Below are 13,698 nucleotides of genomic sequence, written 5' to 3' on the forward strand. Positions count from 1 at the left end.
AGCTGAGGCAAGAGGATCACAAGTTCGAGGACAGCCTGGGCATCTTAGTGAGACCTTGTCTCAAAATAAAACATAAAATGAAGGCTGGGGATGTGGCTCAAGCGGTAGCACACTTGCCTGGCACGTGTGCGGCCCGGGTTCGATCCTCAGCACCACATACAAACAAAGATGTTGTGTCTGCCGAAAACTAAAAAATAAATATTAAAATTCTCTCTCTTTCTTTCTCTCTCTCTCTTAAAAATAAATAAATAAATAAAATGAGCTGGGGATGTAGCTCAGTGGTAGAGTGCCAGGGTTTCAATTCTCAGTACTGAATGGGGGGGGGGTTGAGCAGGGATTCTCCAGATACAGATGAATATTCGGATATTTAAAACTTCATATTTCCCAAAATGCAGATTCTAGATCTGTTTGGCATTCAGGAATTTGTATTTGTAAAGTTCTGTAAAACTGAAAACTACTGCCCTTCCACAACTTATACTCTGGAAAAGAGTATAAGTTGCCTGGTGTTTGAAACATATATATCAATGATGTTTCAAGAAGAATCTATAACTTGTACTGCCTTAGACTTGAACTTCCTATGATCCTAGTCTTTGAGGAACTTGCTGTGGAGACACTTGCATATATGTAACAATTAGGGGAAAATAAAAGGTGATCTAAAATCAATTGCAGGTTTTTATGCTATAGAAGAGGCAGGCATCTATATGTTTACAAAGAACGACATTTCATGGAGTCTTTAGGATTGATATGGCAGGCTTGACTTTTTTTTTTTTTAAATATGGAATACTTCATGAATTTGCATGTCATCCTTGAGCAGGGGCCATGCTAATCTTCCCTGTATCATTCCAATTTTAGTATATGTGCTGCCAAAGTGAGCACCGGGCTTGACTTTTGACATATGAAGAGATAATATTGAATTACACAATGATACTGGTTGAATTAAGTCCCCTCCAAATTCATATGCTACAGGACTGGGGTTGTGGCTCAGTGGAAGAGCGCTTACCTAACATGTGTAGGGCACTAGGTTCCACCCTCAGCACTGCATAAAAATAAATAAACAAAATAAAGACATTGTGTTCATCTACAACAACAACAAAAAATCATATGCTGCCCTCAATACCTCTGAATATGACATTTTTGGAATAGGGTCAATGCAGATATGATTGATTAAGAAGAGGTCAATTAATCAAATGTAACTGGTATTGTAAAAAGGAAAAATGTGAACATAGACATGTAAAAAAACATGCACTCAGATAGAAAGTCATGTGAAGATGAAGGCAGAGATTGAGATGACGCTTCTACAAATCAAGGAATACCGAAGATTGCCAGCAATCAGAAGCTGGGAGACAGGTATGGATTGAACTCTCCCTTATAATCTTCAGAAGGAACCAGCTCTATAGATACCTTAATCTTGGACTTCTAGCCTCCAGATTTGTGAGACATAAAATTTCTGTTGTGTAAACCACTTACCCGTGGTACTTTATTTTGATACTCCTAGAAAATTAATACATATGCATAACCAGAAGTTAACCCTAAGTCATGAAGTTTTCTTCTTGTTTTTCTGTCTCTACTTCCCTCAGAGTTACCCAATCTCTTAAGTATTTAAAACCTCTACCTCCATACCCCTTCAACAGCAGCCATTCATTGATAAGTCAGGAAAGTTGCTGGTAATGATAATAAGATGTTCCCCTTCCTCTAGAGTTGCCTGGTAGTACTATAAAAGCATGCATGGTCTTCAGATTTCTTCTTCTTGCTCCTCCTCCTCCTCCCCCTCCCCCTCCCCCTCCTCCTCCTCCCCCTCCTCCTTCTTCTTACTACTACTACTACTACTACTACTACTACTACTACTACTACTATTACTATTTATCATCATTACTACTAATAGGAATAAAGAAACTGTATTCAATAAATAAATAAATAAAAATAAAATAAAATAAAGAAACTGTATTCATATCTACAATTAAAAGCTTGGGGATCATTTTTTTTTAAATTTTGTAGTTGTAGATGGACAGAATGCCTTTAGTTTGTTTATTTTTATGTGGTGATGATGCATGCTAGGCAAGAACTATGCCACTGAGCTACAGCCCCAGCCATTAGGGATCATTTTTATATTACTATTTTTTTTTTCATGAGCACACTTAGAAGTTGAGCTAAGGGTATGAGAAAAGCACATAATTTCAGTGACACAGATATCAAATTACTAAGTACAGTCATATATTACCTAACAATGGGTTTATGTTCTGAGAGATGTGTAGTTAGGCAATTTTGTTGTTTTGTGAACATAATAGAGTACATCTGCACAAAACTAGGTGGTGTAGGTCAAAATTCAGGGCAGACTCTTGATGCAATCAGGAGACAGGTAAGAACAAGATGTATAATGCTACTGTCTGCATAACATAGCATACTGTCTTACAGAAAACATCTTTTTAAATAAGTAAATTTCATTCTGAAATAATTGAAAGTATAGTAAATATACAAACCAGTAGCATAGTTATTTGTTATCATCATCAAGTATGTACTATACACAATTGTATTGTACTTTAATATGTCTGGCGGTGCAGTAGGTTTGTTTTCTCCAGCATCATCACAAACATATGAATAGTATGTTGTGCTACATCATATAACACCCACAACTCACTGGGCACTAGTAATTTTCATCTCTACTATAATCTTATGGGACCATCATCATATACAAAGTCCATTGTTGACCAAAACGTTGTTATGCAGTGCTTGAGTGTAATATAGAAGCTAATTCTGAAATCCAGTTCCCTTGACATTCAGTCCAACATAAGACAAGTCTAATGATTATAGTGGATGCTTTTGGGGCCGCCCCATAGAATCTCTCATCATTTACCATATCAGCACACATAAACAGGGTTCTTCTTCAAGGGTCTTACATGAAACTCTTTGCCTGAATGCCTTCTCTCAGCCAACCAAGGGACAGGTTGGAAATGTGCAGTTAATACCCCTGGGAATAGCCTTCAGTCAATGACAGATGTGAGTCTAATGAAAAGATATCCTGTCTTACTAATCTCATAGATAGAATAATTCTTGGGATAGGGGTTGGGCACCATTTGCCTGCTGTAGCAACTGTTATCCCCTCTTTTGTGGGGAGATACTGGGGATTGAACTCAGGGATACTCGGCCACTGAGCCACATCCCCAGCCCTATTTTTTTTTTTTTTTTATTTAGAGACAGGATCTCACTGAGCTGCTAAGCACCTCACTGTTGCTGAAGCTGGCTTTGAACTCACAATTCTCCTGTCTCAGTTGGGATTACAGGCATGTGCCACTGCACCCAGTTTGTTATCCTCTTTTTCTTTCTTTCCCTTCACACAGGTAAGACCCTTGAAGAAGAGTTTCATGTAAGACCCTTAAAGAAAAGTTTCATGTAAGACCCTTGAAGAAGAACCCTGTTTATGTGTGCTAGTATAATAAGTGATGAGAGTTTTTATGGGGTGGCCCCAAAGCATAAGTTCATTGTGTGCTCAATTTTCTGTCTCAGGATCTGTTTGTATGAAACCTAAACTAAGAAAATGATATAATAGTACAATTTACTCAGTTAATTTTTAACCTCTAGTTCTAGGCACTGACCAATTTTAGTTGATAAATCCCTCAACACAGACCAAAGCACTTTTATTTCATAGACAAAATGCTACCACCAGGCTGTACACAAACGTTCTATTTCTCCTTCTTCCAGTGTTACTGGAATCCAGATAGTAGGGTCCAGAGGCAGTAGAAACAAAACTGGACCCAGAAAGAATTTAAGCATAGGTAAGGCTTTATTGTGGGGGTTCCTGCTTCAGCATGAAGAGAGACAGCACTGACTAAGAGTGTCAGGTGGCTCAAAGCAAAGGACAAAGGTATACAGCTTTTATGGCATCTACTATATAGGCAGGGTCCCAGTCTCTTGATGTCATCACACGTAGTGGCACCTGTGCTTTTCTGCATTATGCTCTTCATGGTTGCATGTCTTGTTACATTTTAAATCTCCACCTGAGATTTTACTAGGTTAATAAGGTAAAGGTAACTGCAGGTTACTTTAATGACTATTCTACATATGCTCTGCCCCTCATCATCTGGAATTTGTCCCTTATCATCTGGGAGAATCCCCATGTTATTTTCAGAACAGGGTAGACTATAGTCCTGTCTCGGTGGGTTTGGTGGCAGTGACTTTGTTTGGTTTGGGCCCCTTTTTAAAAGTGTTTCTGCTGACCACAAAGTCATAAAAACTGAGCTGACTTCCCAGCATTCTGTTTTAATTTATAGCCTTAGAGAGTGGTCTTATTTATTTAATTCCTAAGTTTGTAATATGTTTGAGAGTTACTTTGATTCCTTTTGGAGAGATTTTATTCTCTTAATCTTTTTTTTTTTCTGGTACTAAGGATTAAACCCAGTGCCTTGTGCATGTGAGGCAAACACTCTAGCAACTGAACTATATCCCCAGCTATTCCTTTAATCTTAAAGGGTGCTGCTTCAGTTGTCACCTCTCCTACCTCCTCAAACAGGATTGGTTTGCCATATGGCCATGTGACTTGGTATGGCCATTGAAATATAAGTGATGTGTCTTTAGGTACCAGTGCATGTTTCCTCCCTTCCAGTTTTTTCTGTATTGGTGGGTGATAGATAGATTCTCTGATGACCCCAATTAACCATGCTTCCTGGAATTCATATCTGCCACAGTCTGGCTGGGTACAAGATCACGAGCCACTCACAGCTTTGTAGATTCAAACAGCAATTCTTTATTCCCGAACTCACACTGGCCTCTACACACGTTCTGGGGAAATCCAAGTTCTCTCGCACAAATACTTTCTGAATTCCATGAGAACTCAACGGGAACTCAGGCATCAGGATACGCCCTATTCCCAGCAGGAATAACCTTAAACCTGGAACCGCCCTCTAAACAGGGAACACCCTAAACCCAAGGAGCGGGTTACTTCCTAAAACCTGCAGGTTACACCCTAAACCTGGATCCACCCTGGTCCTTGAGCAGGGTCACCTTTCTCAAACACACATGCAATGTCACAGCAAATTTCCAAGGCAAGCCATTTCCACGAGTCCTTCCTCTAAGCAATATTGGGTACGCTGGCAAGGAAATTTCGATGCGTCATTCCTACTTGGCAATGGCCCTCAGCACATATCTATGTGGATCCCCTTGCTCTTGAGTGTGGGCTGGTATAGGAACATGCCACAAACCAAAAGAATATGGCAAGGCAATGAGATGCTACTTCCATTATTATACTACATAAGACTGAAAATCCCACCTTGCTAGCACATTATTTCTCTGTAAGAGATTGAAATCTGTCAACATCCCCATGACTTGGAAGTAGATCCTTCCCCAGTAAAACCTTCAGATGAGATGTCCAGACTTGGTGAACACTTTGCTAGCAGCCTTCTTAATAGACTCTGAAACCAAGGACCCAGCTAAGCCATGACTGGATTTTTTACCCACAGAACCTGTGACATACTAAGATTGTGTTGTTTTAAGTTGCTAAATTGGTGGTAATTGGGTATACAATAAAGGAAAATTAGTTGGCAGTACAGCAATAGAGCTTCCCTTAGGCTAGATTCCAGCTGACCCAATGGACATGTAGTATGAGAGCAAAATAAAGTTTTTGTAATTAAAGACATTATGATTTGAGTGTTACTGAAGCTTAATCTATTCTGATTAACTTTTATAGGTAAAGTCTTTTGCTGTCCCCATCTGCTACCATGTTATTGATAAGAATCTCAGTAAGACAAAGATTGCAATGTGTGATTGCATAAATGGTGTGGCTCTACTTTGTGTACAACCAGAGAAGTGAAAAATTGTGCTCCATTTGTGTACAGTGAACTGAAGAGCATTCTGCTGTCATGTATAACTGATTAGAACAAATTTTAAAAAATAAAAATCTCAGTGAAGACGGTCACCTGTAGTTACCTGTAGAATTTTGTATGGAACCAAATTTTGGTTTAAAAATTTTACCTCCCAAATTAATATTCAGCTATAATAATCTTTATGCCTTTCTCAACTTCTTTCAGTTTTAAAACTTGACTTCATCAAAGCTAAGACCTATTCAAATCCTATCTTTGAAATGCAAATAGTACTAATATCATGCCAAATTTCAGAGTAGTTATTTCAAAATCTAAAACAGCTAGTTCTATCCTTGTTGAAAATAACAACAGCGTCCCTTTCTGTTGGGTGATTTGCCTTTCTGACATTTTGCGTTTAGCAGGAGGTTAATTAGACACAATCGCAAAGCTGCTGTGTTGCCCCAGGGCACAACACAATGGGCCAATTTGGAGACACTGTATCTTAGAAACCCTAGGAGATACCAGCTTGAAATTTCCAGCAGGTTTAAAACGGAATCTTCTTTACAAATTTACTAGCTTTATTGGAACTTTAGGTTTGCAACATAAGCCCCTAATTGGACTAAAGTTTCCATTGCAATGAACTACTCAAGGACATAATGAAAAGTCAACTTTCTTATGTGTTTATCTACTTCTTGACTCCAGGCACAATTGGAAATGCTAATATCCAGATGCCCTTCTATAGAAAGAAACTGAAGTGCTGAAAAAAAAATGTATATGCAGAAAAAAAAATTTTGCAGGTTTTTCTGTCCCAGAAAATAACTCATACAATTAGACCACCAGTGAAATCAGGATCAAATGAAAATGCAGAAAATGAGGATACTAGAGACAACTAACTGCTCGGTTCTCTGAAGTTTGCAGCACAAGGAAGAAGGAAATAATCACAACCTGCAGGATTGAGAGCATTTCCTGACAGGTAAACCATCCTCAGGCTTCTACCTTCCACTTCTGCCTTCCATTCTGTCTTAGTCTGTTTGGGCTCTACCATAACCTGGGTGGCTGATGAACAAAAGAAATTTACCACTGGAGGCTGGGAAGTCTAAGATCAAGGTGTCTGCAGATAGAATGTCTGGTGAGGATCCATTTCAGAGATGGTGTTTTCTATGTTCTCACATGGTGGAAGAGGGAAGGGGTCCCTTGCAGGCCTCCTTTATAGGGCACTAATCACATTCATAAGAGCTCCACTCTGATGGCCTACTTACTTCCCAAGGGCCCCACTTCCTAATATCATCACCTTTGAGATTAGTCTTCTACATACAACTTTAAGGAGACAAAACACATGCAGACCTTAGCAACTCATACCTGACTTGGAAGGCATTTGCTCTTCCCTGGTGAAATGTTGTTTTTCTGAGACTCGGGTTAGGTCACTTTCCTAATGTTATTGTCCCACTACACTCAAGTCATTGATTGAGACAGTTCTGAATTCTAATGTCAGTCCCCTCACCTACTTGTCATGTGAATTTAATCAAATTGTTTTGCCTCTTTAAACTTCAGTTTCCCCAAAGGGGTCTACTACTTCCGAAGTTGTAGAGATTTCTAAGATAATATATGGAAAGTCCTTGACCCAGAGCTGGCCACCTTGTTAAGAATTTTTGCTTTTTAAAAATTTTTTATTAAACTATTCATGCTGGCAGGTAGTCATGTTTGGCTCTGAAATCTTTGGAAAAGTATTAAATTTTTTTCATGTTGTGCTTTGTTCCTCAGCTACCTTTTGAGTTTCATAAGAGCAAAGACCAATTGTCATCATTCTTTCTGTTTAACCTTTTATGGTGTAAATGGTGATGACATTTGCCTCACATGGACCTGTCACAATGAATTGCTCTCTAGAGTCCTTTACCATATTGAATGGTGGATGGGACACACAATAAAGTGGTAGTGTTAATTTCAATGATGTTGCTAGAATATGATAATTTTTAACTAATGAGAATTGTAAACCCGAGCATTAAAATTAATAACTTAGATTTCTCAAGATCTATGAGCAAAATACTTTCAGTTTGTTGGACTTCATTTATTTTTTTCTGGACTTTATTACATTAAAGAATTATGGATTTGCTTCTCTATGCCTGCTTTCAGGTGTATTCCTATGTTAAATCAGTCTGTTTTCAGGGATTTTTCAAAAAACATGCCTCATGAATTCAGGCATGAAAGGAAAGATTCTCTTTACAAATTCATAAATTTGTAGGGGAGACTCAGGGTTCTCAGGAGAGGGTAAATTTGAGGCAGGAAGGTTTGAAATGCTCAAGGCTGTTTTTTTTCTCCAAGGAGAAGTTCTCTCATCTGTCTTCTTTTCAGATTCTAGAAAGGAATACAGTTGTCTATGAAGCTTCTAAGACCCAGAAAAATCACTCTGAATCTAGAATAAATTTTTGTGCATAGGTAAGAGGATTAGTGAGTCACATAAACATTCTAATATTCCATCGCTATCTTAAAATCCTTGGGTATAGAAATCTAATAACAGAGAGAAGATAACTTTGCAGCCAGGAATTCCTATCATCTGTGGTTGCCTGGGTCTCTGATTGGCCAGCCTACACTCTTGAGAATAAGAGAGTGGCAGGAGACAGACCGCCATGGTTTGAACAGGTGATGGATTTTACATAAAGCCACCAATTGAGTGGTGCATGTTATCACTCTGTTTTTACACTTTCTGAAGGTGGCATATTTGCCCTAAAGTCTCACTGAAACTATCAGTTTTGGTTTCAAAATACCATACATTTTAGTGCCAGTTACTTAGCAGCAAATGTTTTCCCAGGAGAAATACAACTTGTATTTCCTTGCTTTAGCCACATCTCTTCATTCCCCTGCCTCCCAACCACACTCTTGCCTTTTCCAAAGTATCTATAGACATGTCACCTCCTCTGTCATACTCCAGTCTCTGATGATGAATCTGGTATGACCTGCACATGCACATCACTCAGACCCTCCTTTGGCATGAAAAGGCTACTCAAGGTGTATAAGTGTTTACTATCATCATATTTTGTTGTATGTTGTCATTGTTGATTGATTTTTTAATATGTTAATCTTGTCATGGGCAATTAATTTAATCAATGAATACATCAGGTGATAACAACAGATGAATATTTTATCATTAGAATAATGAAAACTACATCAGTTATGCTTGTTCTTGGCACAGCTAAGATTTTCTGCATTGTTCTAATAGTGGGATGTGCTGCTATTATGAGGCAGGCCCTAAAAAAACATTACTAACGGGGTCACTCATGTGTAAGTTCATTCAAAGACCAGGCTGTTGGGCTGGCCCAAATATCATTAATATGTTGTTCAAATCTCTAGGCCCAAGACAGCTTCTCCAGTTGCCATTTCCTCCATGTTAGGAAGGAGGCAAGAGGCGTCTAGAGGAAGTGGCTTCTCTTTATAGAGATGACCAGAAGTTCCCATATCTATTGAACTCCCAGGTTAATATCTTATGCTAGATCCCATTTGGCTTCACTTGATTACAAGAAAAGCTGAGAAATATAATCTCTGGCTGGTCAATGATATGCCAAGCTCAACCTTCGGGCATCCTGTTTTTAAAAGGAAGAAAGGAAAATGAATATAAGGGACATCTGGCAGTATCTGCCAAATTCTTTTTAATGTTAACCGAAACGGAACAAGAAAAGTAGCAGAATCACTAGGAGAGCCAGGAAAGGCCATTCATCTTTGTTACACGATTCCTCTCTGACATTTATGTCTAGAAATGTTTGATGGCCAAAGTAGGACACATATTTCTGGTTTCTGTCTAAGTTAATATAGATTTATGGTATCATTGGATCCACCAAATAAAATATGGTTTCTAGAGAACACAGAAACAAGTAACCTACTCAGACCTGAATGTTACTCCCCACTACACTTCAAGTGCTAGGTTTGCTGCACGATATTGCAGTCATTAGCCCAGCTATGGACCTTGGGAGCCCTATGGTATGGTAGTCCAACATTACGTGTCCCACTTTGAAAAGGGCCAACATGTTCAGAGTATAAAGGAGCAACCAATAGACATAACCTGAAAAACTAACCCAGAATGCATCAGTAATAATAATGATAATAAATCTTAAGTGTGAGTGTGTCAACTATTTAGAATTAAATTATATTTAGAATTTTTCTTTGGTTTTGCTAACTGGTAAATGAAAAGGGCTACCCTCTCTAAGGATGAATGCTTTTTCTGTTTTCATGAGACATCATATCATCTAATTGATCAATATATATGCACATCTTCCCATTTGTTACCCTTGCTCATAAATAATCTTATATAGTTTAAATGTAAAATTCTAAAACCTTTGTTTATGTAGCACAAAATTCTTCTCTTTCTTGCACAAAACAGATATAGGAACATTCTTCAAATAGCAAAAACTATCTTAACAATTAAAATGTTGGTAAAATTTGAACAGAAAACCATTGACATACATATTTTTTAAATGTCTACAAAAGAAATTAAATCATTCTAAATATAGTTCTGTGATTGAATTTTTACAATTTTAAAACTAGCATATGTAAGTTTAAACTTTTTCCCTATTGAATCCATAATTATATTTGCACTGTTATATTAAACAAAGTATATTTGCAGTTCAGAGGTAGAGAGAGAATTTTAAAATGTCGTTGTGTTCACATTATACATAATTGACTCCTTGACTTGTTATTCTCTCTTTCTATAATAAAATAACTTTGGGGCTGGGGTTGTAGCTCAGTGGTAGAGCACTTATCTAGCATGTTTAAGGAACTGGGTTTGATTCTCAGCAGCACATATAAATAAATAAAATAAAGGTCAATCTATAACTAAAAAAAAAATTAAAAACAAAACAAAACAAAAACTTATGTTCTTTTTAGCAAGCAACTCCCCTAAAAGTAGAATATAAAATTTTTTGTTAAGTTTGATTGCAGAACTAACAAACAAAAGCCTTCAAAGGGGGTTTAAAAGAAGAGTTGTTTGTATTATAATAAGAAAATTCTTTCTTTATAAATAATTGAAAATTAATAATGTATTAGATTACTCTTTTCTTCCAAATAAGCATTTTGTTGAGTTGTATGATGTTTCAAAAAAGTTTATCCATGAACAGTACATTTCCAAAAGTTTATGTATAAGAAATTTCCAATCCTCATATTGTTCTTCAATTCTCATTTTGCTAAAATAAAAAAAGTGTTATTGAATTCACACTTTGCCTTTCTCTTATCCTCCTATATGGTTAAGAATTTCAGAGACTGAAAAGTCTGTTTGGGTGAGTTTTATAATAAGAGTCTTCAAGTCTAATCTAATTAGTATGTCCTTTAAGAACTAACCCAACTCTATATTTATATTGGAATTTGGCCTCAAATTATAAAAAAGCAAGATAAATAAGTGTATTGGCTGAGATTAGGGAAATTTGCAGTCTTCAGAGATTTAGATTATAATATTATATCCAAAGTAAGGATTTAGTTTGGAGCCAAAACAGTGAAGCTTTATCTAAGGACCACTAATGCCAAAATAAAAGCAGAAAATTGGAAAAGGGAACTAAACACAAAACCAGGTTAAGCTCCCAGCAGGTCCCTGATAATTAATGACATTGGCCACAATTGGGTTATATGACAAGATTAGAAATATCAAGAAATGGCAAGGCAGAAAAGAATCAGAATGTTCATGTTGCTTACAATTGTATTTTTATCCGCCCATCTGTCCTTCTTTGGTTATTAATTCCCGATTTCTTCTCAAAACCACCATCCATTTTTAACTCATCATTTTTAATTCATGTGCTTCAAGGAAGCTCACTGAACTCAATTTTAGTTACTCAACATTCCATTTCCCAACATATAGTATTTGGTCCAAAGATGGACATATACCCAATCAGTCAATGAAATATGATCAGACTTTTTGCTGGGTCTGCCTCAAGGGTAGTTTTTCTCAAACCTGGAATGTTGTAGAAGTCAGATCCACATCGGCCCTTTCAGATACATAAAGAAATTAATTCCCTTTATTTGCATAAGCTACTTATGGTTGACTTTTCTGAAACATGCAACCAAAGGATTATGAATGATCAAGTGAATAAACAGAGTAATAGCACAATAAAATGCAAACTAGTGTATTTTTATCCTAATATCTGAAAAGGAATGTCACCACAGTGTTTAAACAACAATAATCATGTATTATTATGATACTTTTGATGACTGGGGAGAGCATGTCTCTGCTTCACAATATCTGAAACTTCAGGTGGGAGGTTTAAAGCCTAGGGGTTAGAATCTTCAAAACGCTTCTTCATTCACATGTTGGGAAGCTGATTGTGGCTGTAGGCTGAAGACCTAGCTGGTACTATAGGCCAAATTACTCAAGTGTAGCTTCTCTAGATGCTTGGGCTTCCTCACAGTCTTTTGGCTGTGTTTTAAGGAAAAACATCCTGAGAAGGACCAGGCAGAAGTCACATAGCATCACTTCTATCACATTTTGTTAGCAGCAAATCCAGCTCCCGTTCAAGGACAGTGGACTAAGTTTTCAGATTCAAGGAGAAGGGTCTTAGGAGGAGTGTTAAAGAATTTGTAGACATATTTTAAAGCTTCCAAAGATGAGAAAGGAGAAAAGTTCTTTCATTTACCAGAATTGGAAGTTCAAAGACACTATATTAACAAATCAAGAAAAAGCTATAATTATTTAGAAATGTGGCAGTAAATGCTAAGAGAATTATAAACATAAGTAATTTAAAGTGATTGATTTTGGGTACTGGGTATTCCACACAAGACTGTCCAGGAGAGGGCTGCTTAATATTATAAGTTTTTCAGTAGTGTTTAATTGTTTTTCAAACTACTAACATATTATTTTTGGCAAAATTATAAAAATTAAACACTTAAATATATCATTATTATTATTATTATTATTATTATTATTATTATTATTATTATCATCATCATCTCTCTCCTTTTCCTTTTCTCTTCCAGAATCTCAACTTACGTATTTCCTTCTCCAAAAACTCTTTAGCTCCTTTCTACTTATGTTTTGGCTGACATTTTGAGTAGCCTATTGGCAAGATATGCAAGCAAGGGGAGGTAATGTATATGTACGCGTGTGGGTATGCATTTGGGAGCTGTGGTAATAAAAGAAATGAAATCCTGAAGGATCATCTGTAACAAATCAAAGATACTATTATAAATGCGTGGGACAGGGTGCCTACAGGAAGCATGCGATGATAATAGAAGAGATGTTTGGGTTGTAGAATAAACATACTCAGTACTGACTATAGGGTTTGAGGGGAATGAGGCCAGTAGAAAAGACACAAAAGAGATGTGAGGAGAGGTAATGGAAAGATTGCTGAAGGCCTGTGATGGTGTAGGAGTGAGGAAAACAATGCAGAAGGGTCAGCATTGCCAGGCCTGGTGGTTCTATGGTTTTCCAACTATTATGCCTCTGGGATCTGCCACCGTTCTCCAACCCAGCTGGGGTCAAGGAGGGTTACTCCAGTCTGACATACCTGATTCTTAGGCAATGCCAAAGCATTTGAATCCAGGACTTCTACAGTTGTATTTCATGGTGCAAAAAGAGGTGAAAAAAAAAAAGAATGTTTACAATCAGGACGTGGTAAAAAGCTGAAATGGATCAAAATGGGGAGCTTAATATAAGCCAGTTATCAGATCAAGAAAAACTGTTATACTGTGTTTTTCCCATGAATAATTCTATCCAGATTTCTTGTTATATATATTTAGACATTTGGCATTTGTTTTTTAAGGATTGCCTAGCTTCACTTAGCATAATCTGCTCTAATGGCATCCATTTCCCTGCAAAATCCATAATTTTGTCGTTTTTTAGTGCTGCATAATACTCCATTGTGTATAAATTCCACAGTTTTTTAATCCATTCTTCTATTGAAGGGCATCTAGGTTGATTCCAAAGTCTAGCTATTGTGAA

At 37.1% G+C, this 13,698-nt stretch overlaps 1 non-coding gene across 1 annotated transcript; it reads right to left on the reverse strand.

Moving 5' to 3' along the window:
• Positions 1–769: 769 nt before the first annotated feature.
• Positions 770–876, reverse strand: LOC120886049 (U6 spliceosomal RNA). The gene has a single exon (XR_005728822.1). It is a non-coding gene; the product is annotated as a U6 spliceosomal RNA (small nuclear RNA).
• Positions 877–13,698: the final 12,822 nt, after the last annotated feature.

The sequence above is a fragment of the Ictidomys tridecemlineatus genome, chromosome 1 (assembly GCF_052094955.1).
Source record: "Ictidomys tridecemlineatus isolate mIctTri1 chromosome 1, mIctTri1.hap1, whole genome shotgun sequence".
Taxonomy (NCBI): domain Eukaryota; kingdom Metazoa; phylum Chordata; class Mammalia; order Rodentia; family Sciuridae; genus Ictidomys; species Ictidomys tridecemlineatus.